The sequence below is a fragment of the Pantherophis guttatus genome, chromosome 7, assembly GCF_059756535.1.
Source record: "Pantherophis guttatus breed Tessera chromosome 7, ASM5975653v1, whole genome shotgun sequence".
NCBI lineage: Eukaryota > Metazoa > Chordata > Lepidosauria > Squamata > Colubridae > Pantherophis > Pantherophis guttatus.
In genome coordinates this window covers 55,799,679-55,823,185 of record NC_142069.1, presented here as the reverse complement: position 1 = coordinate 55,823,185, position 23,507 = coordinate 55,799,679, and the positions used below count along the sequence as shown (strand labels likewise).

The 23,507-nt window shown below is 41.6% G+C and overlaps 1 protein-coding gene across 30 annotated transcripts in view; it reads right to left on the bottom strand.

Moving 5' to 3' along the window:
• NRCAM (neuronal cell adhesion molecule) overlaps positions 1-22,105 on the bottom strand; it is a 363,078-nt gene extending 340,973 nt beyond the window's left edge. For 6 of the 30 annotated variants that reach the window (XM_060687074.2, XM_087873223.1, XM_087873234.1 and 3 more), the window contains exon 1: positions 21,656-21,952. The gene's annotated coding sequence lies outside the window, so the exon portion shown is untranslated. Of the gene's footprint in view, positions 1-21,655 lie in introns of all 30 variants that reach the window. The other 24 variants (XM_060687082.2, XM_060687084.2, XM_060687089.2 and 21 more) reach the window with 8 other exon arrangements.
• Positions 22,106-23,507: the final 1,402 nt, after the last annotated feature.

The following is a 23,507-nucleotide window of genomic DNA, read 5'->3' as shown; positions in this document are numbered from 1 at the left end:
TGGAAGTATCAGAGACTATGCATTTTATATATGACATTCAGTATGTACTTCTGCCCCAGAATAACATTGCATCTTACTTTATGTTAGCCATTTTCTCAGTACTTTTTGTTGAATAATCTCTGCAGTTTTGGCTTGGAAATCTTTCAAAATAGTCTTGCTGAATGCTGCTATAAGAGAAAAATGCTCGTAAGATTTCACTTTTCTCAAGGTCAGTGGGTAATTATAAATATCCGATTTATGTAAATGTCAACTAGGAACATTACTAAAAAGTAGGAAAATAATTATTCAGCTTTGGGACTGAAATAACTTTAGCTCAAATTCAGTTACCTAGCATTTCACCTATGATTTCTATCACAATTGCAAAGTTATGAATGCTAATGCAACTCCTAAATCATCTGATAATGATTTTAAATACAGAATTTAAACCCAGAATGTCTCAGAGCTTCTGGATTTGCTGGGTACTTCATTTGGAAATAAAGAGAAAAGTTAAAAGGGAGCAGTTGTAACAGTGCTGGGAGAAAAGAGACTACAAAACTATATTTTCCAGATTGTAGATGCAAAAGCATTCTGTTTTTCCTGTGTGATAGCAAAAATAAATACATTGTAGTTCCTTCAACTCATTTGTGCAGTATTTGTTCCCATATTTGCTTCACATTGCAGTGTTCTGTTCTATCGCTCTTTATTTTTACTTCATCTTCTCATTATTGCCACCTTCCTTGTTTTTCAAATAAGCTACAACTATATACATGCATCATTTTAAATTACCATTTATTCATCTAGCTGAAGAAAGTAATCATCCGTTCCCAGGGACATGCAGCTATGGTAGGCTGACTGCTGTTAGTTTTCAATGTTGCATGTGTGGACAGTGCCAGCATTTTTTTGTAATCTAGCTTGTCTAAAGAAAAAGTGTTCAGGGAAAGGGGGGCAATAAATCTAGGTAGCTGTGAAGGGCAGTGTGCTGAAGGACCACTTGTTGTTACAAATCACCATGGATACCCCACTGAAATAAATCCATTAGACATATTGCCCATATCCTTTTACAAGAGGGATGAAAATGTTTTAAATAAATTAGTGAATTTAAATAAAATAGATCTCTGTTAGCTCTGCCATTAGTAAAGGATTGAAAAGCCATACTGGCTTTTTAAAATGTTTATAATAGTGTTAAAAGAATAAGCAGTTACAAGTAAAGCAAAAAAAAACTTCAGGTACAATAAAACCTAACTAATTATTTCTGTGTAGTATGACAGTACATTTGTGTATTTGTGGGTGGTTTTAATTAGTGTTGGCAGTAAGTGGAGATTGAGCTCTCTGGTCTGGTCTTCTCCTCATCCTCTTGTAAGGTCCAATAATAATACTAATTCTAGTATTTCAGTATATCTATTTCCTTACACTCTTTAATATCCATACAAAGCCAACAGGAGAGATCATACTGGGCTGAGGTATCAACAATACCCTGATGATAAACACATTCATACATACAGTACATTCCATGTTACATGCTGTTCTCTTGAAAGAACTGGTATATAATTTGAGGGTGCTCTTAGACTTGGAGCTCCTGCTATAGCTAGAAGCTGTGACCAGTAGTAACTTACCCATGGTTATAATCCTTCCTAGACCAGGTGCTGAATGCATTGATGTATGCCCTTATTATCTCCCACTTAAACTACTGCGATTTGCTTTATATGAGACTGCACTTGAAAATGACCCAGAAGCTGAAGCTAGCATAGAGTGCAATTGTCTATCTGCTATTCAACAGAAATAACATCTATGCTGGAGGGTCTATACTGATTGTCAGTAGCTTTTAGGCCCAATTCAAGGTTTTTAAGGGTTACAAAATTTCTCAAGTGGAACCTGCCAACTTGCCTACATCAACTAAGTAGGAACACTAAGTGTCTATCACCTAGCACATTTGCAGAAGAGACCTTGAGGACATCCTTGTAGGTTACAGTGCCTCATTCTAAAAGAATATGACCTCTTTGTTGTAAAAAATTCAGGAAGGCAATAAAAATTTGAGATCTTCTGCAAGGCTTTTGACAAGGATAAGTTCAGTTAGGCAGACAACTGACTTAGTAGGCTAAGTAGCTATGCTTATTATGTTTTACCTAGAATCCACTGAATAGGTACCATACAAATGCACAAATTACATGTAACTATTTGTTTATGTACAAAGCCAACATTTCTAAGGGTAGACTGCAATAATAATAATATATTCCTTGACTTACAACCATTCATTTAGCAATCATTTTAAGCTACATCACTGAATAAGTGATATATTACCGTATTTTCCGGCGTATAAGACGACTGGGCGTATAAGACGACCCCCAACTTTTCCTGTTAAAATATAGGGTTTGGGCTATACTCGCCATATAAGACTCCCCCTCTTCCAATGCACACCAAATAAAAATTAAAAAACATCAACTGGCTCACCTACAATGTAAAAGCAGCTGTGCTAGACCCAAAATGGCCCCTGTAACAAGCAGGAACCTCACACAGCCACAAAAAGCCCCCCCAAAAAACTTTCACACTCTAAACACACACAACACAACACAACTGGCTCACCCACAATGTAAAAGCAGCTGTGCTAGACCCAAAATGGCCCCTGCAACAAGCAGGAACCTCACACAGCCACAAAAAGCCCCCCCAAAAAACTTTCACACTCTAAACACACACAACACAACACAACTGGCTCACCCACAATGTAAAAGCAGCTGTGCTAGACCCAAAATGGCCCCTGCAACAAGCAGGAACCTCACACAGCCACAAAAAGTCCAAAAAACCAACTTTCACACTTTACACACACAAAATTCCACATACAGCTTTGTGAGATTTTGTGTGTTTGTGTAGTTGGAGTGAAACACTACAGAAACACACTAAATCTCAGAAAGCTGCACAAATATTGTTTTATTTTATTTTATTTTTATTTTTATATGAAAGCTAAATTTAAAACTTCCTAAACTTTAAATGGCTAGGTCTAAAAAAGAACAACTAAAAAAACCCCAATTGACTATTTTTTTTAAAGCTTCCAAAGGGGGAAAAAACTTACCCAATAGAACAGGGGTCTCCAACCTTGGCAACTTTAAGACTTGTAGACTTCAACTCCCAGAATTCCTCAGCCAGCTTTGCTTTGCTGGCTGAGGAATTCTGGGAGTTGAAGTCCACAACTAACTCCTTGCTTGATTGCAGGCAGGGAGTTGCTTGCTTGCCTGAATAGATTCAGGCAAGCAAAGCAAGGCAAGCGTTGCGACTAGCAGCTGAGGTAAGCAAGCTGGAGGGGGAAAACTTTTCCCCTTTTACATGGCTCTGGCCATCCCAGCTGAGTTGCAGGGAACTCAGCTGGGATCGTCAGAGCTGGGATCCTCAGAGTAAAAGGGAAAAAACTTTTTTCCTTTTACGTGGTTTCTGGCGATCCCAGCTGAGTTGCAGGGAACTCAGCTGGGATCGTCAGAGCTGGGATCCTCAGAGTAAAAGGGAAAAAACTTTTTTCCTTTTACGTGGTTTCTGGCGATCCCAGCTGAGTTGCAGGGAACTCAGCTGGGATCGTCAGAGCTGGGATCCTCAGAATAAAAGGGAAAAAACTTTTTTCCTTTTACGTGGTTTCTGGCGATCCCAGCTGAATTGCAGGGAACTCAGCTGGGATCGTCAGAGCTGGGATCGCCAGAGCCATTTAAGGCTCGTCAGAGCCTTTCGGGCTGGTCTGCTTGGTTACAGGAGAACGACACCCGGCGTATAAAACGACCCCCGACTTTTGAGAAGATTTTCATGTGTTAGAAAGTCGTCTTATACACCGGAAAATATGGTACCCTACTCTTGCATTTACAATGGTTGCAACATCCTCACAATCCCATGATCAAAATTCAGGCACTTGGCAACTGGCATGTATTTATTATGGTTGGAGCATCTCAGGGTCACATGATTACCATTTGCAACCTTGTATGCTGCCCCTCACCTCCCTCCACACACACACACATGGCAAGAGTTCTACAAGTGTTTATTCAACACACACACACACACACACACCAGCCAGGCCCTTGGAAAGCACCCCTGTTGTGCAGGTCCAGATTCCAAGCTCAGTACACCAACAATAACTGGGCAATCAAGTCCAATGGGCACATACAAAATCTAGGAAAGCAGGCCAGGAATCAAACAGACCAGGATACAAGACATAGGCACACAAGACACAGAACTGGGTATGTTGTTGTAGCAACACTCAAGCCCTCAGGGTGGGGATAAGTAGGCAATACCAGTGCAGCCCTTCATGCAAGACGAGGTAGCCTGCTCATGAGTAGTCTGGCTGACAGGCATTGTGCCCGTCTCATCTCTGCTCTACATGTCCTTGGATCAGGAGCAGCTGTGGACTCCACCTCCTCCTCATTGCTAACGGCAGCTGCTCCCAGTCCTCGCCTCCTGGCCAACTTGATGGAATTAGTCTCCCACAGCCTGTTGCTGGTGCAATCCACCCAGCTGAGGCTGCTCCATCCGGCTAGCATTCTCTGAGCCCCGATCCTGACCAATACCTGGCTCCAAACTTTCCTTTGCAGACTCAAACTTACCCTCCTCCTCTGAACTCGCATCTGGAGAGGGGTTCTTCTCAGCTGTCTTCCAACAAGTAAAGTCAATAGGGGAAGCCATATTTGATTAATCACTGCATGATTCACTTAACAATTGCAGTCATTTGCTTAACAACCATTGCAGAAAAGGTTTTAAAAAGGGACATTACTCCATTTTTACAACCTCTTTGCTTAGCTATGGAAATTCTAGTCCCAATTGTGGTTGTAAGTCAAGGACTACCTGTAGTTACATTTTATATGTTAAAATTTGTGAAATTTTAACAAATTGAACTCTGCAACTTCTGCAAATTAGTTTGAAGTCATTGAAGGGCTGCAATTAATTTCCAGTGTGTTGCAGTAATAACAAAAAATTGGTGACAACAAAACCTATTATCACCAAGCAGCTTTGTAAAGTTAATTAAAGTTGTTAACCTTTCCTTTTATGTATGTCTAAGAGACCAATCACAATGAAAGATTAGGTTCTCCTACACCACATAGGATTAAAAGAAAAGATATTAGCTTCTTAGCAGGTTGTATAAATTTATCTTTGATCAAGAAGATTCCCCATCACACTGTCTTTGCTTCCATAAAGAAAAGAGAAATAGAAAAAAAGAAGTGGAACCAGGGGTGAAATGCTCCCGGTTCGGACCGGATCGCCCAATCCAGTAGCAATGGCGGCAGGTGGTTCGGAGAACCGGTAGCAAAAATCCCTGCCCCCCCCCATGCCCAGCTGAGCTGCGTGATCATCAGAGGCTGTTTTTTTTACTTTTAAAAGCATTTTTTCCTGCAACCTCTTAAGGTTGTAGAAAAAATGCTTTTAAAAGTAAAAAAAAAAAAGTTGGCCACGCCCACCCAGTCACATTACCTCCCCCCACCAAGCCACGCCCACAGAACCGGTAGTAACAAATTTTATACTTCACCACTGAGTGGAACATAAATACCTTAAAACCGTAACTAAGTTTATTGGAAAAAGCCAGTGGGGTGTGGTGGTTAAAGAGTTGAGCTTGGACTAGAGGCTTAGTTCAAATGATTTTCAGCCATTTCAATCAGACACTTTGAGCCAGTATTATTTTTCATACCTACCCACATCACATTATTGTGGAGGCAAACTGGATGAGGATAGATATGAAGGTCATCCTGAGTTCCAGTTAAGCAAGGTAGTATGTAAGTGTTATAAATGCATAAATAACAGCCCAGAGTCATATTTCTTATATGATAATAATGAAATGAACTGTTACGCCTGAACTGTTAAAATTACTTCTTTTGGTTGTAACAGTTCAACTTATTAATGTTTTGTTGAATGAAATTTCAGTTTTGCATTTATCCAGTTATACAATTAAAATAAATTCATTAGGACATACAACACTCCTTTTTAAGAAAAGTAGAAAGTAATTCTTTTATTTAATAATTCAATATGATCAAAGAATATCATAATTAAATGAGCTATGAAATGAAAGACACTATTACATAGCCATAAATTCCAGATTACTTCCCTGTCTTATTTGTTTTTCAAGTTAAAATAGTGGGTTTTCTCCAAACACATTCCCTGCACTAGACACAAAACCCCTCAAAATATAAATACACAAGTGTTAAACAGACAGGTTTCTGCATATTTTGTATGAATGGCACAGGACTCAACAAATTATCAAGATTGTGCTGATTGGGGGACTGGAACAGAGTGACTACACCAACTTTGGATACAACATCCATCAAGGAGGTCAAACCATCACAGGGTAAATTATCCAAGACTTTCTTTGAAAGGATGGTCAATCTAGTATTAATAGACTCATGGAGATACAAAAATGGAGACACCAGAGAATACACCTTCTTTTCTGAAAGACATAAACCTTTTTCAAAGATTGATGTGATATGGATATCTAAAAATCTTGCAAACAAAATTCTGAAAGTGGACATTCTGCCTAATTGACCTGGTCAAAAGAATGGGCGAGTCTTCAGAATAAGAGGTTTCTTGAATTAGATGGCCATGAATTAAGGTTTGGATGGCACAACTACTTATGGTATGATAAAAGTAAACTTAATGTTGAATTTAATAATTATTTTGTTAGAAGTGCCATACTAAGAGTTTGGAATAAATATAAAACAAGGCTCTCTATGAAGTCACCCACTCTTTGGGTGTGACCCCAGGAAGTTTTCTTTAAAAAAGAAATGGTGGCAAAGCCAAACTGGTTGATGTATGGTAAAATTTTATCTTTTAACTAGGGTGACCCAATATTAAAGCCAAGAGAAGAACTTGAATCAGAAGGTTATGTTTGCCATTGGTTTACTTATCAACAACTGAAAGAAAGATTTAAACTGGATAAAAAGTGCTATGGATTTGACTTTGTTAAAAATGAATTGGAAATTTTATTATGTGGAAATGATGACCATATTATTGCTAAGAGCTGTAAAATGCTATTGAAATTGAATTTGGAAAATGAACATGTAAAACATTGTATGATTCAGTGGGCAAGGAATTTTGGATATAGCATAATGCTTGAACAATGGGAAAATACGTGGACGAAGGGTTTAAAATTTACATTAAACTATAATCTAAAAGAAAATTTCTATAAGATGATGTATCTTGGTATTTAACACCAGATAAGTTATCTAAGATGTATAAAGGTATGTCAAATGAATGTTGCAAGTATATAAAAAAGGACTTTTTATCATCTATGGTGGACATAGGATAAAGCAAAAAAAATTTTTGGAGTATGATTCATATTCTAATACCGAAAATTTTGAAAATGGAAATAAAGATGAAACCATAATTTTTCCTTTTGGGTCTAACAGAAAAAGACTTGAAGAATAAATTTGGAACTTTGTTACTATATATGTTCAAAGCAGCAAGACTATTGTATGCACAAAACAGAAGAACACTTCAATTCCTAACATGGACAAACGGTTGCAGAACTTGATGGAGTTGGCTGAAACGGCAAAATTGACTATTTTGATTAAAGAAAAGAATATAAGTACTTTTATTTCCACATGGAGACCGCTTCTGAACTTTGTGCTTGAAGTGGAAAAGAATGAAACTTTGATTTTGGGTTTTACCGATTAGATTGATAGTTCTTCATAGAAATGGTTTGTTGGTGCCTTATTTTAGTGCAACAGAGAGAGTCGGAAGTCAACGCTTCTTTTTCTTTTTTTTCTTATCCTCCCTTACTTCTCTTCCCCCTCTTCCTTCCCACCGTTTTCGTATTTACTTTCCTATTTTGTATCTTATTTTATTTAAAATGTTATTGATAACATTTTATCAATAAAAATGTTAAACTGACAAGATTGTGGCGATTTAATCAGCAGCTGCTCTGTATTGTCTGTATTGAAAACATCTAACAAACTATAATGTCAAGCTGAGGTTATCTTTAAAAGCCAAACTACAAATCACTTTGATCAGATTTATAGTTTGTTTAGATTTTCTTTTTAAACAACAAAACAAGTGGTGAGTGGTGAATGGTGAATGGTGAAATAAAAGCTAAAGTTACACAGCTGGGATTTCCAGATCATTTCATTCTTCTTCTCGGGACTGCAACTTTTGCAGCAAATAGGAACTTCAAGGAAAGAACAGTTGGGGGGAGGGAGGCGGCAAGGTAACAGATCAGCAAGAAATTGATACAACAATTACACTTTACACAATCCCAATTTGTGTTCGGTTTTCATTCTCACTGGGATGTTTTGTTAAAGATACACAGCTATTTTAAATACAATTAATATTAAGATCCACATCTTAGTTTAACTCTATGTAACAGCACAATCCAATGCAAGTTTATTCAGAAGGAAGCCCAACTACATTCAGTGAAGTTTAAACATTAAATGGGGTTAAGTTTAAGATTCCAGCCCTATTTGATTTAAAATAAGCAAATATTGTGGAAAAGGACATCTAATTTAATCTTACACATATGGATAGAGCTCTCATTTTTCCTATTCCCAATTAGTCATAGTGTTAAATGAGCTATTTCTAGGATATTTAAACTAAATTAATAAATATTTAAAAATGTTAGCCCTTATCCTCCCAGCACATGTGTCAGTGGGAGTTCTAAGAATTTTAATAAGAGGGGGGCAACCTTTGAGGTTTTAAACGTTGAGAATTCCTGCATGTTCCGCAATATTAAAAAAAGCTATTAACTTAATTATAACTTGCTACATTGACCATTGAAAATGCCAATTCTTTTCTGGAGTTATTTTAAAAAACCATCAAATCAAATGGTAAAAAAGCTCTTTTCATGTCAAATACAGAACAGCCCTGAAACATAGAAAATAGAAAGCATATCGGAATCTTGTGAAAGAAGTCCACTTGGAAGATTTCCTTTTTTGATGAATTTATATTAAAGAAAAAAAAGTTGTACGCAATTGTACTTTTCTTTTTAGTTATATGTTATGTGGAAAAAAAATCCACCATATTAACATCTTAATAGTTCTTGGTTGGATATCAAAAACAGAGTAAGACTCAAACAAACAAAGCTAAGCTAAGCATCAAACCAACAAAAGTAGAATAATATCCATTATTACCAGTAATTCATTGACATTTAAGATTATTTGGTTTAGTCGTTAAGGTGCTGGTCTAGGAATGAGAAACTGTCAGTCCTCATCCCATTTTGGGCATGAAAACTGGCTCTGTGACTTTATATCTCAGCTCAACCCCAGGGGCTATTGTGGGAAAAGTAGGATGAAGGAGCATTATGTATGTTTGCTGCCTTGAGTTATTTATAAACAATAATAAAGGCACGATAAAAATCAAATAAATCAAGTAATAAATAATGTCCCTATTTTATACTCTGTATCCTACCACAATGCTTCTCAATCTTAGCAACTTGAAGACATAGAAACATTAACTTCCAGAATTCCACAACCAAGTATGTTGGGTAAGTTGAAATCCACACAATTTAAAATTGCTAAGATTGCAAAACAATGCCCATCATATTGATAAGGCAGAATGGGTAAGAATGTAGATACTATAACAGTCTGAAATAATTACATCTGACTGTGTAAATGGACACAAGGCCTTAAATCTAAGCCACATCTCAATACTTGCTATACTTGCCATATTTCTTGTCAAATAGCTATTTTAATTATAATGCTCTATTATAAACTAAATCCATGCCTATGATGTTACTTTCATCATCTATCTCTACTGTAATAGATACAAAAATTTCAATTCAATAAATGCACTCAGCATTCAAACTAAATTTTCATTCAAATTTCTACCTAAGACTTGAATTCCTTTTCAGTACTCTTCAACTCTGACCCAGCTCTACTCCCTCCTTCATTGAAAAGGGCAAAGACAACAGCCCAGCAAGTAGGACAGGGAAAACAGACTTCTTTTGTTAACTTTTTTCCTTTCAGTTTTCTATTGAAGTAAATAAGTGAAAAGCTCAGCCAGCCTTTAGTGGTTCTGAAGAAAGCAATGCAGTTAGCCTAAATGTACACCCACATCAACATAGAACAGTATCATGAAGCTTGAATGACATCATGTTAGCCTTGCCAAACTTTTCAAGGTTAATTGATAAAGTGGTACTTACACACATATTCTCAGTATCATATTTGATGAAAAATACATTTTATTTTAAATTACATCTTCTGATATTTTAAAATCTGCATGCAAATCTTAATGCATATAGATGCATTAAATATGAATATTTAATCTGTATTGTATATAGATTGTGACATGCATATTCTTTTTTCAGCTTACACATCTAAAAAACAGACTTTAGTTGAATTTTATTAGCTTGATAATGCAAACTAAAACTAAAACTTTAAATTAAGCCCCATCATCTTTTCTAATGTTCTTATATTCTATCCTCTCAATTACAGTATATACCGTATTTTTCAGACTATAAGACGCACTTGACTATAACACACCTAAATTTAGAAGAGGAAAACAACAACAAAAAAGTTTTTCGCCTCCCCTTTTTTGGGCCTTTTTTCAGCCCTTTTCGAGTCCTTTTTCGGCCTGTTTCCAGAGCTTTTTTCGGCCCATTTTTTTCAGCTTTTTTCAGCCCATTTTCAAGACTTTTTTCAGCCCACTTTCAAGGCTTTTTGCAGCCCGTTTTTGCAGCTCTTTTCGGCCCATTTTTGGGGCTTTGTTCAGTCCTTTTGGGGGGCTTTTTCAGCCCGTTTTTGAGGCTTTTTTGGGCCCATTTTTGAGGCTTTTTGGCCCATTTTTCGGAAACCACACCTGGAATAATGCATCCAGTTTTGGCCACATTACGAAAAAGATGTTGCAACAAGAATAACTAAGATTATTAAAGGCCTGGAGACTAAACTATATGAAGAACAGCTGCAGAATTTGGGTTGGCTCAAGAAAAGAAGAATTAGGGGCAACATGATAGCAGCATTTGAGGGGCTGCCACAAAGAAGAGGGGGTCAAATTATTCTCCAAAGCACCAGAGGGTAGGACAAGAAACAATGGTTGGAAATTAATCACAGAGAAAAGCAACCTGGAATTAAGGAGAAACTTCCTAACAGTGAGGACAACTAAACAGTGGAACAACTTGCCTCCATAAATTGTCGGCACTCCATCATTGGATGTTTTTAAGAAGAGACTTTGGTATGAAATGGTATAGGATCTCCTGCTTGAGCAGGGGGCTGGACTAGAAGAACTCCAAGGTTCTTCTAGCTCTAGTCTAATTCTTCTAATTCTGATATTGCTGTTAACATGTTGTCCATAAAGCAGATATACTGCGGTGGCACAGTGGTTAGAGTGCAGTACTGCAGGCTACTTCAGCTGACTACTAGCTGCAGTTCAGCAGATTGATGTGTATGTATATATATATATATATATATATATATATATATATATATATATATATATATGTATGTATGTATGTAGGTCTTTGGTTATTCGGGTCTTCTCCCACGTAAAATTGGAAGTGTCTTGGCGACGTTTCGACGAAGTCTCATTCGTCATCTTCAGGCTGGTGTTCTCGGCTTCGTGCTTCCAGGAGCAATGTGAGATCGCAGCTGTCTCTTCCTTTTAACTGCTAGTGGAGGTGTGAGCTGATTGGGTGGGAACTTGGCTGTGTTCTGATTGGGTGGAGGTGTGTTCTGATTGGTTAGGGGCTTGGCTGTGCTCTGATTGGCTGGGGTTGTGTTCTGTTTGGGTGGGGGCTTGGTTGTGCTCAGCTTAGTCTGAGTTGCAGGGGGATTTGAGCCGGTGAGCTGCGTTGTTGTTGTTTGGCTTCGTGTTTGTGGCCGTGCGAGCTCTTCATGGTGGGTGTCAGTCTGCTTCATGTATGGATTGGAGGGGTTTAAAGTGGCTAATGATGCAGCTGCGGTCTGGCTTCTGGTCCTTGGTCGTGGCTCATTATCAGTGTGGGTTTGAGTCTGCTTTCTGCGTGGATGTGTGGTGGTGACATCAGGTGTGGCACTCGTGAGTGTGGGTCTGGTGTCATTCGTCGTGTTAGGGACTCGTTTGTCAATAAGGGCGGGTTTCCAAATGGCTGGTAGGCGGGAGGTATCGTCTTGTTTGTTCATGCTGTGTGGGCGTTTTTCTATCTCAATGGCTTCTCTGATTATTCTGTTGTTAAAGTGTTCAGTTTTGGTGATAGTTCTGGTCTTTTTAAAGTCAATATCATGTCCTGTGGCTTTAAGGTGTTGGACCAGGGAAGAAGTTGGTTCCTCTTTTCTGACTGAGTTCTTGTGTTCTTCTATGCATGCACTTATTCGTCTGTTGGTTTGTCCGATGTATGTGGTGGGGCAGGCGGTGCATGGGATTTCATATACTCCTTGATTTTCTAACTCAATTTTGTCTTTGGGGTTCCTTAGGATGGTGGATATTTTTCGGTTTGTGCAGAATGCTGTCTTGATGTTATGTTTGTGGAGGATTTTGCTTATTCTGTCTGTGGTGCCTTTTATGTATGGGAGGAGGGCTTTGCCGTTTTCTTGTTCTCTGTCTTGGATTTTAGTGGGGGTTTCTTTTTGGATTAGGTTGGTGATCTTATTTCTTTGGAATCCATTGGATGTGAGTACGTTAGTGAGGGTGTGTAGTTCGGTTTTTAGGTGTTGTTCGTCAGCTAAGCGTTTTGTTCTGGAAATGAGTGTCTTGGCTACAGAGTTGATCTGGGCAGGGTGGTGGTGTGAGAGTGCGTGCAGATAGCGGTTTGTGTGTGTTTTCTTCTGGTATATAGTGTGTCTTAGGGAGCCATTGGATTTTCTGTAGACTAAGACATCCAGGAAGGGAAGTTGGTTGTTCACTTCTGTTTCCATGGTGAACTGTATTTTGGGGTGTAGGCTGTTGAGGTGTGTGAGGAAGTTGTCCAGTTTTTCTTTCCCATGTGGCCAGATTATGAAGGTGTCGTCCACATATCTGAGCCAGAGTTTGGGTTTGTGATCGGATTTTTCTAGGGCTTGGGTTTCAAAGTATTCCATATAGAGATTGGCAATGACAGGTGAGAGGGGTGATCCCATGGGTGCTCCTTCTGTTTGTTTGTATTTCTGTCCATTATAGATGAAGTATGTGTTGGATAGGCAGTGGTTGGTCAGATCTAAGATGTGCTTGGGGGGGTTATATGATAATGAACCACGACCAAGGACCAGAAGCCAGACCGCAGCTGCATCATTAGCCACTTTAAACCCCTCCAATCCATACATGAAGCAGACTGACACCCACCATGAAGAGCTCGCACGGCCACAAACATGAAGCCAAACAACAACAACGCAGCTCACCAGCTCAAATCCCCCTGCAACTCAGACTAAGCTGAGCACAACCAAGCCCCCACCCAAACAGAACACAACCCCAGCCAATCAGAGCACAGCCAAGCCCCTAACCAATCAGAACACACCTCCACCCAATCAGAACACAGCCAAGTTCCCACCCAATCAGCTCACACCTCCACTAGCAGTTAAAAGGAAGAGACAGCTGCGATCTCACATTGCTCCTGGAAGCACGAAGCCGAGAACACCAGCCTGAAGATGACGAATGAGACTTCATCGAAACGTCGCCAAGACACTTCCAATTTTACGTCTGAGAAGACCCGAATAACCAAAGACCTACATACAAACACCCGCGAAAACCTGAGAAAACAAATATCCCACCTCTACGGGGAGGAAATCCACCATCTGACCAGGACCTATGAAAAACTCGAAGTCCAAAGAGCTTCCATTTTATGTGACCTTGCATTCCTACGCAACTGCCGAGATCAAAATTTAATCCCCACAGGCTTCCAACTGAAATTCCACTTCAGCTCTGCAGCCACCAAACGCATTCTGAAAAGAACAGAACTAGCCCTAATCAGAAATGAACTCCACAGAAAAAGATTCCTCCTAGACCGAATCAACAAAGATCTCCTCACACTTCACCTCAAACTCAGCAACAAGATCCACCCCGCACTTTGGGACAAATCCAAACAACTTGCCATCTGGAGAGCCGAAACACAGACCACCCTCAAGACAGACACACACACCAACAAACTCCGAAGACTACAAGAACGCCAGAAACAATCCCCTCCACCCTCACAGCCACACATGAAACAAACAGTGCATAACATCTCAGATAGGATCCTCACCAAAGCCGAAACCAATGTCCTTTCAAAGGATTCAACTTTGCAGTCGCTCCCAAAAGCATCCCCACTGAAACCATTATATGCGGAGTTGAAACCAGCCTGACCAAAATCAACCCCGACAATGCAAACAGAATCAGACTCGAAATCACCAATATCCTCTGCACCAGCAAGCCACCCAAAAGTAACTTACCCAAAGAGGAACAGACAGCACTACTTAACCTGAAAGAAGACACCAGCATAATAATCCTACCAGCAGACAAGGGCAATGCCACGGTGGTTATGAACACATCTGACTACCAAACCAAATTAACCAACCTACTCCAAGACTCCATATACAAACCCCTAAACACAGACCCCACCACCTACCTGGAAAAAACCACCAGATCCAAAATAAAAGCCTCCCCCATCAGCGAAGAGATTCAGCAAAGAATCATACCCAGAGAGAAATCATCCAGATGCCCTAAGCTTTATGGTCTCCCCAAGATACACAAAGAAGGAACCCCACTTAGACCCATAGTCAGCTCCATAGGCTCACCTCTACAAAACCTAGCCAAATTTCTCGCCAAACAACTACAGCCCTATGCAGAATCCATCACCTCATACGTAAAAAACTCATTCCAGTTCATAGACATCATAAACAAAACTTACAGCCCAGTGACCTACTCGTGAGCTTTGATGTCATATCCCTCTTCACCCAAATACCAATCAAAGAAGCCTTGACAGTTATCCAAAACAAATATAACCCCCCCAAGCACATCTTAGATCTGACCAACCACTGCCTATCCAACACATACTTCATCTATAATGGACAGAAATACAAACAAACAGAAGGAGCACCCATGGGATCACCCCTCTCACCTGTCATTGCCAATCTCTATATGGAATACTTTGAAACCCAAGCCCTAGAAAAATCCGATCACAAACCCAAACTCTGGCTCAGATATGTGGACGACACCTTCATAATCTGGCCACATGGGAAAGAAAAACTGGACAACTTCCTCACACACCTCAACAGCCTACACCCCAAAATACAGTTCACCATGGAAACAGAAGTGAACAACCAACTTCCCTTCCTGGATGTCTTAGTCTACAGAAAATCCAATGGCTCCCTAGGACACACTATATACCAGAAGAAAACACACACAAACCGCTATCTGCACGCACTCTCGCACCACCACCCTGCCCAGATCAACTCTGTAGCCAAGACACTCATTTCCAGAACAAAACGCTTAGCTGACGAACAACACCTAAAAACCGAACTACACACCCTCACTAACGTACTCACATCCAATGGATTCCAAAGAAATAAGATCACCAACCTAATCCAAAAAGAAACCCCCACTAAAATCCAAGACAGAGAACAAGAAAACGGCAAGGCCCTCCTCCCATACATAAAAGGCACCACAGACAGAATAAGCAAAATCCTCCACAAACATAACATCAAGACAGCATTCTGCACAAACCAAAAAATATCCACCATCCTAAGGAACCCCAAAGACAAAATTGAGTTAGAAAATCAAGGAGTATATGAAATCCCATGCACCGCCTGCCCCACCACATACATCGGACAAACCAACAGACGAATAAGTGCACGCATAGAAGAACACAAGAACTCAGTCAGAAAAGAGGAACCAACTTCTTCCCTGGTCCAACACCTTAAAGCCACAGGACATGATATTGACTTTAAAAAGACCAGAACTATCGCCAAAACTGAACACTTTAACAACAGAATAATCAGAGAAGCCATTGAGATAGAAAAACGCCCACACAGCATGAACAAACGAGACGATACCTCCCGCCTACCAGCCATTTGGAAACCCGCCCTTATTGACAAACGAGTCCCTAACACGACGAATGACACCAGACCCACACTCACGAGTGCCACACCTGATGTCACCACCACACATCCACGCAGAAAGCAGACTCAAACCCACACTGATAATGAGCCACGACCAAGGACCAGAAGCCAGACCGCAGCTGCATCATTAGCCACTTTAAACCCCTCCAATCCATACATGAAGCAGACTGACACCCACCATGAAGAGCTCGCACGGCCACAAACACGAAGCCAAACAACAACAACGCAGCTCACCAGCTCAAATCCCCCTGCAACTCAGACTAAGCTGAGCACAACCAAGCCCCCACCCAAACAGAACACAACCCCAGCCAATCAGAGCACAGCCAAGCCCCTAACCAATCAGAACACACCTCCACCCAATCAGAACACAACCAAGTTCCCACCCAATCAGCTCACACCTCCACTAGCAGTTAAAAGGAAGAGACAGCTGCGATCTCACATTGCTCCTGGAAGCACGAAGCCGAGAACACCAGCCTGAAGATGACGAATGAGACTTCGTCGAAACGTCGCCAAGACACTTCCAATTTTACGTGGGAGAAGACCCGAATAATCAAAGACCTACATACAAACACCCGCGAAAACCTGAGAAAACAAATATATATATATATATATGTGTGTGTGTGTGTGTGTGTGTGTGTGTGTGTGTGTGTGTAAAAAATTAAAATCTCGGGTGTTTTCCCCGTCATTATAAATAAGTTGGTTAAAATATTTAAAATCCTGGTTAAAATCCCAGCTTAAAATCTTCTAAAAATCCTTACAGAGCATTCTGCAAGTCCTTTAAAACCTCAGCTAAAATCCTACCAGTGACTTTAAAAGTTTTTCTTAAAGCAATGTTTCGACAGGCTCGCAACCCTGTCATCTTCAGGCTCTGTTTCATGTAGAAGCTATGGGTTAAAAGAAAAACTTTTAAAGTCACTGGTAGGATTTTAGCTGAGGTTTTAAAGGACTTTGCAGAGTGCTCTGTAAGGATTTTTAGAAGATTTTAAACTGGGATTTTAACCAGGATTTTAAATATTTTAACCAACTTATTTATAATGACGCGGGAAAACACCCGAGATTTTAATTTTTTGCATATGCACACCCGCGAAAACTTAAGAAGACACACACACATATATATATATATATATGAAACATGGTAGAAATCCGGTTGATTGTTGTATCTCCAGATATACAAACATATATATATTTGGCTCCAAAAGACACATTAGGGCAGCAGTTCTCAACCTGGGGGTCGCGCCCCCTTTGGGGGTCGAATGGCCATTCCACAGGGGTCGCCAAAGCCCTCTCTCGCTCCCCCCCCAACGCCTTCATTCACCTTCACTCTCTGCCTCTGTTGGATTGCCGGCCGTTCGCTTACCCCACCCACTCCCAATCTATTGCTGCCTCCTGAGTCCCAGCTGATGGCTAGAGGGAAAAAAACTGTTTAAATTCTTGCCGCGGGGCTTCAAAGGGCCGCCCTACAGCTGATCAGTGTTAGAAAACAAATGAGTAGACCGGTGCCTGCAAAAATAGAAAAAACAGCCCCTTTCAGCTTCAGGATAGGTTAATTAGCACAAGTTGATTAGATCAGCCTCAACTCTCAGTTGATTTCCTCTCAGCTGTTTTGCGAGGGCTCTGTTGCTAGCTGCAAAAAAATCTCCAGCAGATTTTTTCCCCTTAGCTATGCTGAAAAAACGAAACTGAAAGTAAAGCTGTGTCTTTGCTGCAACATGACAAAATGAGGCAGAGAGAGATTTCTTTTTCTTTTTCCTCACCAAAAAAAGGTAGGTGCAAAACTGTAAACAATGGGAAATTTAGGGCAAAAAAGGAGGTTCAAGATTTTAAAACACAAAAGAAAAAAAGCTCTTTTTAACTAGGGAATTGTAATAATTGAGATACTATTAATTGTATATTGTGTTGAAAGCAGAAATGGTTAAGTTGTGGTTTGGAGGAATATATGGGGGAAATTATTTGGTTTATTATTATTGGTAAATATAATTAATTGATTTGTAAGAAATTGGATTGCATGGAAATATTTGGAATATTCATGTTCATATTGATTAATATACAAAAAAGATAGTTATATAACTAATTGATTTATATTAAAATGTTGAATTTGTATTAAACAACTGTATTACATAATTACATAATTAACCAATGTGAGGATGGATATAAAAATAGATGACAATGCGAAGGGGTATAATATAGAATAGAAGGGAAAAATTGAATTTGATTAAGATTAGAGATGAGGATGAAGGGTAATATTGGTTTTTTTAAAAAATAGATGAGGAATAAATATGGCAAAAAGGAAATATAGAAGCTGTAAATTTAATTGAAATGAATAAACACTGTTTAAATTTGTGAACCGGCCAAATACTCTGTTCAAAGAAAATACATTGTATGTTTAAACTTTAAAGTTTAACAATTCATATCTTAATATCTTCATATTTGTTTGGGGTTAGTTTTCTTCCCTTTCATCTTTTTTATTGTACAGCAATCTTTCTCCTCAAACCTACCACCTCTCTCTTTTCTTTCCTTCTCACTTTCTCTTCCCCCCCCCTCTTCTCCTCCCTACTTCCTCTTCCTTTCTCCTTCTCCTCCTCTCTTCCTCCCTCTCTTACCCTCACTCCTACTCTAATTTCCCTTCCCTTCCTTCATCCCTCTATTGCTGTATCCTTTTATGCATATGGACTACTCAGAGGGCTGAAAAAGTTATTTTTGACTGGCCCTCGCACTTTTGACCAGTCCTCGAACTTACGACTGTCCTCACATTTTATGTTTTTGCCCTATCTTGTCACCATGGTGAAGAGAAGCAGTTGTGAAATAAGTGACACGGTTGTTAAGAATGCTACAATGGGCATAAATGATGACCAGTCATAAGTGCGAAGACCGGTCAAAAGTGCGAGGACCTGTCAGAAATCACTTTTTTCAGCTCTCTGGGTAGTCCTTTTGTGCACATGGACTACTCAGAGGGCTGAAAAAGTTATTTTTGACTGGTCCTCGCACTTTTGACCAGTTCTCGAATTTACAACTGTCCTCACATTTTAAGTTTTTTGCCCTATCTTATCACCATGGTGAAAAGAAGCAGAAATGAGTAACATAGTTGTTAAGAATGCTGCACGGGCATAAATGTGAGGATGGTCATAAGTGTGAGGACCAGTCAAAAGTGGGAGGACCTGTCAGAAATAACTTTTTTCAGCCCTCTGAGTAGTCCCTATACACATAGCCATGGCCACCCGGTCACATGACCAGCTAGCCACGCCACAAAATAAGCCATGCCCACAGAACCGGTAGTAAAAAAATTTAGAACCCACCCCTGGTTGGGGGTCACCACAACATGAGGAACTGTATTAAAGGGTCGCGGCATTAGGAAGGTTGAGAACCACTGCATTAGGGGTTATTTTTGGGGAAACATGGTATCAGGCTCATCAACCCAGCCGTGTGCTCCCCCGGCGCATGCGGAAGAGGTGGTGAGCGCAAGGGGGTCTGGCAGCAGCTGCAGCCCACCAGCCCCTTGGCCAGCACACTCTAGGGGCTGCGCAGCCCATGTAACACAGGTGAGTCACAATGCTGCAACCGCCGGACTGTCCAAGCACCAGGCAGAGGCATAGGGGCAGGGTCCAGCCCACTGGACTCACCACATGGCTGCCTGCCCAGTCATGGCCGCGGGGAAAGACAGTGGGATGGAGTGGACAGGCAGCCGTGCAGTCACTCGCCCACTCCATCTTGTCTGTCTTTGTTTGCCCACAGCTGCAACAGGTCAGGCAGCCATGCAGTGCATCTGGTGAGCCAGACAGTGTGCCTCCCCCATGCCACTGCCTCTGCCTGCTGCTGGTGCCGCCACCGTAAGGAAAGGAAAGGCAGGTAGTGGGGCAGGGGCACCAAGCTGCTGCCCCCGCTGTACAATGTCATCCTCCGGCTCCGCTACACACTCAGAATGAGATTGCTGTGGCCAGCCACCCACTCCACCCCACCGTCTGTCTTTGCTTGTGATGGAGTAGGAAGACACAGGGCCCATATGGCAGGCTGCATTGCATGCTTCTCCCCGCACCTCTGCTTCTACCTGCTGCTTGGAAGGCTGGCCTGGCGGTTGCAGTGCTCGGACTCACCTGTGGTGTGAAGGCTGTACAGCCCTGGAGTGTGGGGCTGGCAGGCTGCAGCTGCTGCCAGACACCATCGGTCCCCACACGCTCACCATCTCCTGTGCTGGCCATGCACACCTGCCCCAGGGCTGATGATCTGAGTGTGTCTTGCTGAATGTGAAGGTATAAGGTAATTTTTGCAAAGGGTGCATGTAAGATAATAAAGAATAACAAGATTTGTGAACAAGGTTTGAAACTGAACAATTTATATGTTTTGAACTACAAGGAAACTGGTGGCAGTGTACAAACAATATTTTCAAATGAACCAAAGCGTAATAGGTGTGCAGACTTGTTGCACAGAAGGCTGGGTCATGCAAGCTTTAACGTATTACAGAAAATGCCTGACCTGGCTGTAAGTTTGAATGTAAAAGATTGTGACAATTATTTGGATTGTGCTATTTGCAAAGAAGCCAAATCGAAAGTATACTCTGTCAGCAAAGGAGGGAAAGAAAATCAAATAATTTTTCAGTTAGTGCATGCTGATTTAATTAGCCCTCTATCTCCATCAATCTAGATTACTCTAGATATGGATTTTGCTATTTACTAAAAAGCAAAACTGAAGTATTTCAACAATTTAAACAATGGATAATTTTTGTAGAGAGGAGACATAATCGAAGGGTATGTCAGCTACAAAGGAACAAGGCACCACCCAATCCCAGACTCCCACTTTCAACTGCAACTAGCACATTTGCCTGCTACTTATTTTGTCACCACAGGGTATTAATGCATGAAATAACTGCAGCCATTTGCTCAAAGAGAACTCACACCTGTAGCATTTCAGGGGCTGTGCCAGAGCAGGTTGAGCCAGACACCCAAACTTGAGCCCAGCCCTGAATGCTAAAAAGGATAAACTGATGTTGCTGCTGTACCAAGCCTGGCTGTCAGAATATGGATGTACACAACTGAGGCACACCCACACAGCAAGAAAAAGGAAGAGGGAGATTACCATTAGGACTCCAGTTCATGACAGAAATGCCAGGCCTTGAGGTGACATGAGCTTCAGCTGCTACAACTGCAAGTCCCGACTGCAAAACCAGCGATTCAATGCCCAAAACCGACTAAACCAAAAAGGAAAAATCCAGAGGCAGAAGGAGGTTGGCAGACAGTGTGGCAGGAAGGAGAGGAAGGAAGACATGCCTCGATTTCTTCCTTCTCGGCTCTATCGCACCCCTCCACGCATGGCGATTTTTGCACAGGACCGGGCTTGCCCTGGGACTTTTCCAGTTTCCCTTTAAGACCCCATCACGGACTAGTACAGGAGACCATAATTCGCCTGATGCTTTTTCGGCATCTTGAAAAGGCAGGTGGAAAGCAGGGAGAACTTGGAAACAGCTCTCCCTCCTTACTGCCTGGCTTCTGGAGGGTGGATCCCAGGCGGTTAGTCTGTCCCCACAAAACGGCGGCTGCCGGTTGCCATGGGAAGCCGCGAGCGAAGATTAGCTCGCAGCCCAGCTACTCAGCCCCGGGTCTCCCAGGGTCTTTGCGAGGCGACCGAACCGGCTGGGTGCCGAGGTAGAGACGGATGACAGCCACACCGGCCCACACCTCAGCTGGTATAAAACTACTGCTGGGAAGGAGCGGAGACATATTACCACCCCCCACCCCCAATGCTAAGAGTCATTCAACACTCACAGCCACAGCCTCTGTTGCCGAGCAGGATGCCGTATCCACGGAAAGAGCTTCCTCCTCTGCTGGGGAAAACCGCTGGTTCTCGCGCAAACTCCCACCACCTTAATAACGAAAGGCTCGCTCGAGCAAAGCGAAGCGAAGCAAAAGCAAAGCCAGCAGGCGCGCTCTTGTGCTCCCGAGCCTATCGCCTCCCCATTTCGACTGAGCCAGCCCGGCGCGCGCCCGCCTGAAGTAAAGAGGCGGCGGGGGGAAGGGCTGTGCGCCTGTGAGGGTTCACCCGCCTCGGGCACCACGCGAGTCGTATCCTCGTCGGCCAGTCAGGCTTTCGGCCACACCTTGTGACAGGGTGCGCACTCTCGCAGATGCACACGGCCGCCCATCCTCCCGGCCTTTAACCGCGTCGGCCTAAAGTTTAGTCGTGCGATGGCGATCGCTGCTGCAGACGCGGCAAGTGAATTAGCTTATTTAGCATATTGATGCAATGAATGCAGGAGGCAGGATTTGCGCGGCCACTGCCTCGTTACTGAGTTGTTAGATGGTACTTTTCTCCGGTACGAGGCGTGACAGTAGAATGTATGCACCGGTCCTCAACGCGCTGCTCAAATTCAGCCCTAAACTTTTAGCATGAAAATAAGAGGTTCGTTGAATGAATTAATTGTTACTTGTTAAGGGTGATCTGGTGTCTGTTGGGTTATTGTTGTGTTGTTTTTTAAATGTTCCAAATAATATGTTTCTGTGTTTTAAAGCTAATAAGGCATGAACTCTAATCTACTGTGAAAATAGCCTTGACATTAAAAATGGCCAGGCTGACTTTGTGCCAATGCAAATGTGCGTTCCACATATATAGCATTGTGCACACAATGACTGGACAAGCATGTTCTCACTCATACTGTCACTGAATTAGAATGCATGAATTTAATGCACACACATTCTTCCCTGGCTACCTGGGCAGTCAAATGCATTAGACAGTCACATAAGAAACTTCCCTGCACAAGTGCTGGAAATTAACCTAAAAGTGATAAAAAGCAAAGTAGTTCGGCTTTTAGAATCTATTATTGTGTGTAGAAATCTGTACACCTGATAATCTTGGTTGTTGTGGTTGCACTCCTCCCATCTAATGCTTCAATTAAAAAAGCCTAGGATTCAATTACTCAATTTTATGCCTAATTATTAAAAGTAAATCCCACTGAATTTAGGTGTTATCAGGTTAAATTGGATTACTGATGACTGAATAGACAAATTGACATCATTTTGTCCTACCTTTAGCACCTTGATGAAAAAATTACGGAAAGCTGGTCACAGAAAATTTCTCTTGCTAAGTGAAACATTTGTTAAGTGCATTTTGCCCCATTTTACGACTTTTCTTGCCACAATTAAATGAATCACTGTAATTATTTAGTTAATAACACAGTTGTTACATGGTTGTAACACGGCAATCTGAGAAGCTGAAGGAGGTAAAAGTAGAGCCTTGACGACTGGTGAAATCCAAAAATTTTCCCTACTGGTTCTGTGGGCGTGGCTTGGTTATGTGACCGGGTGGGCGTGGCCAACTTGACGTCATCACTGTTAGACCAGGAGCTGCACATTCTAAAGCACATTCTGCCCTTCTGAAAACCCCAAGGCTTTGAGTTTCCCTCTGGCTTGACTGCCCAAGTGAACCTCGGAGCCTTCTCATTCCCCTCTCTCCATCCCAGAGGGCCGCACATCACCACCCCCTGCCAATCCTCCGCACAAAGCTCCTGCCCCGTTTCTGTAAAGGCAGAGCCCCCCCTTGCAGGGTGATCGAACGAGGGGAGGGGGATGCTGCATAAAACGCCACCTTCCACCCGGGCCTCCTCCTGCAGCCAAGCGCGCC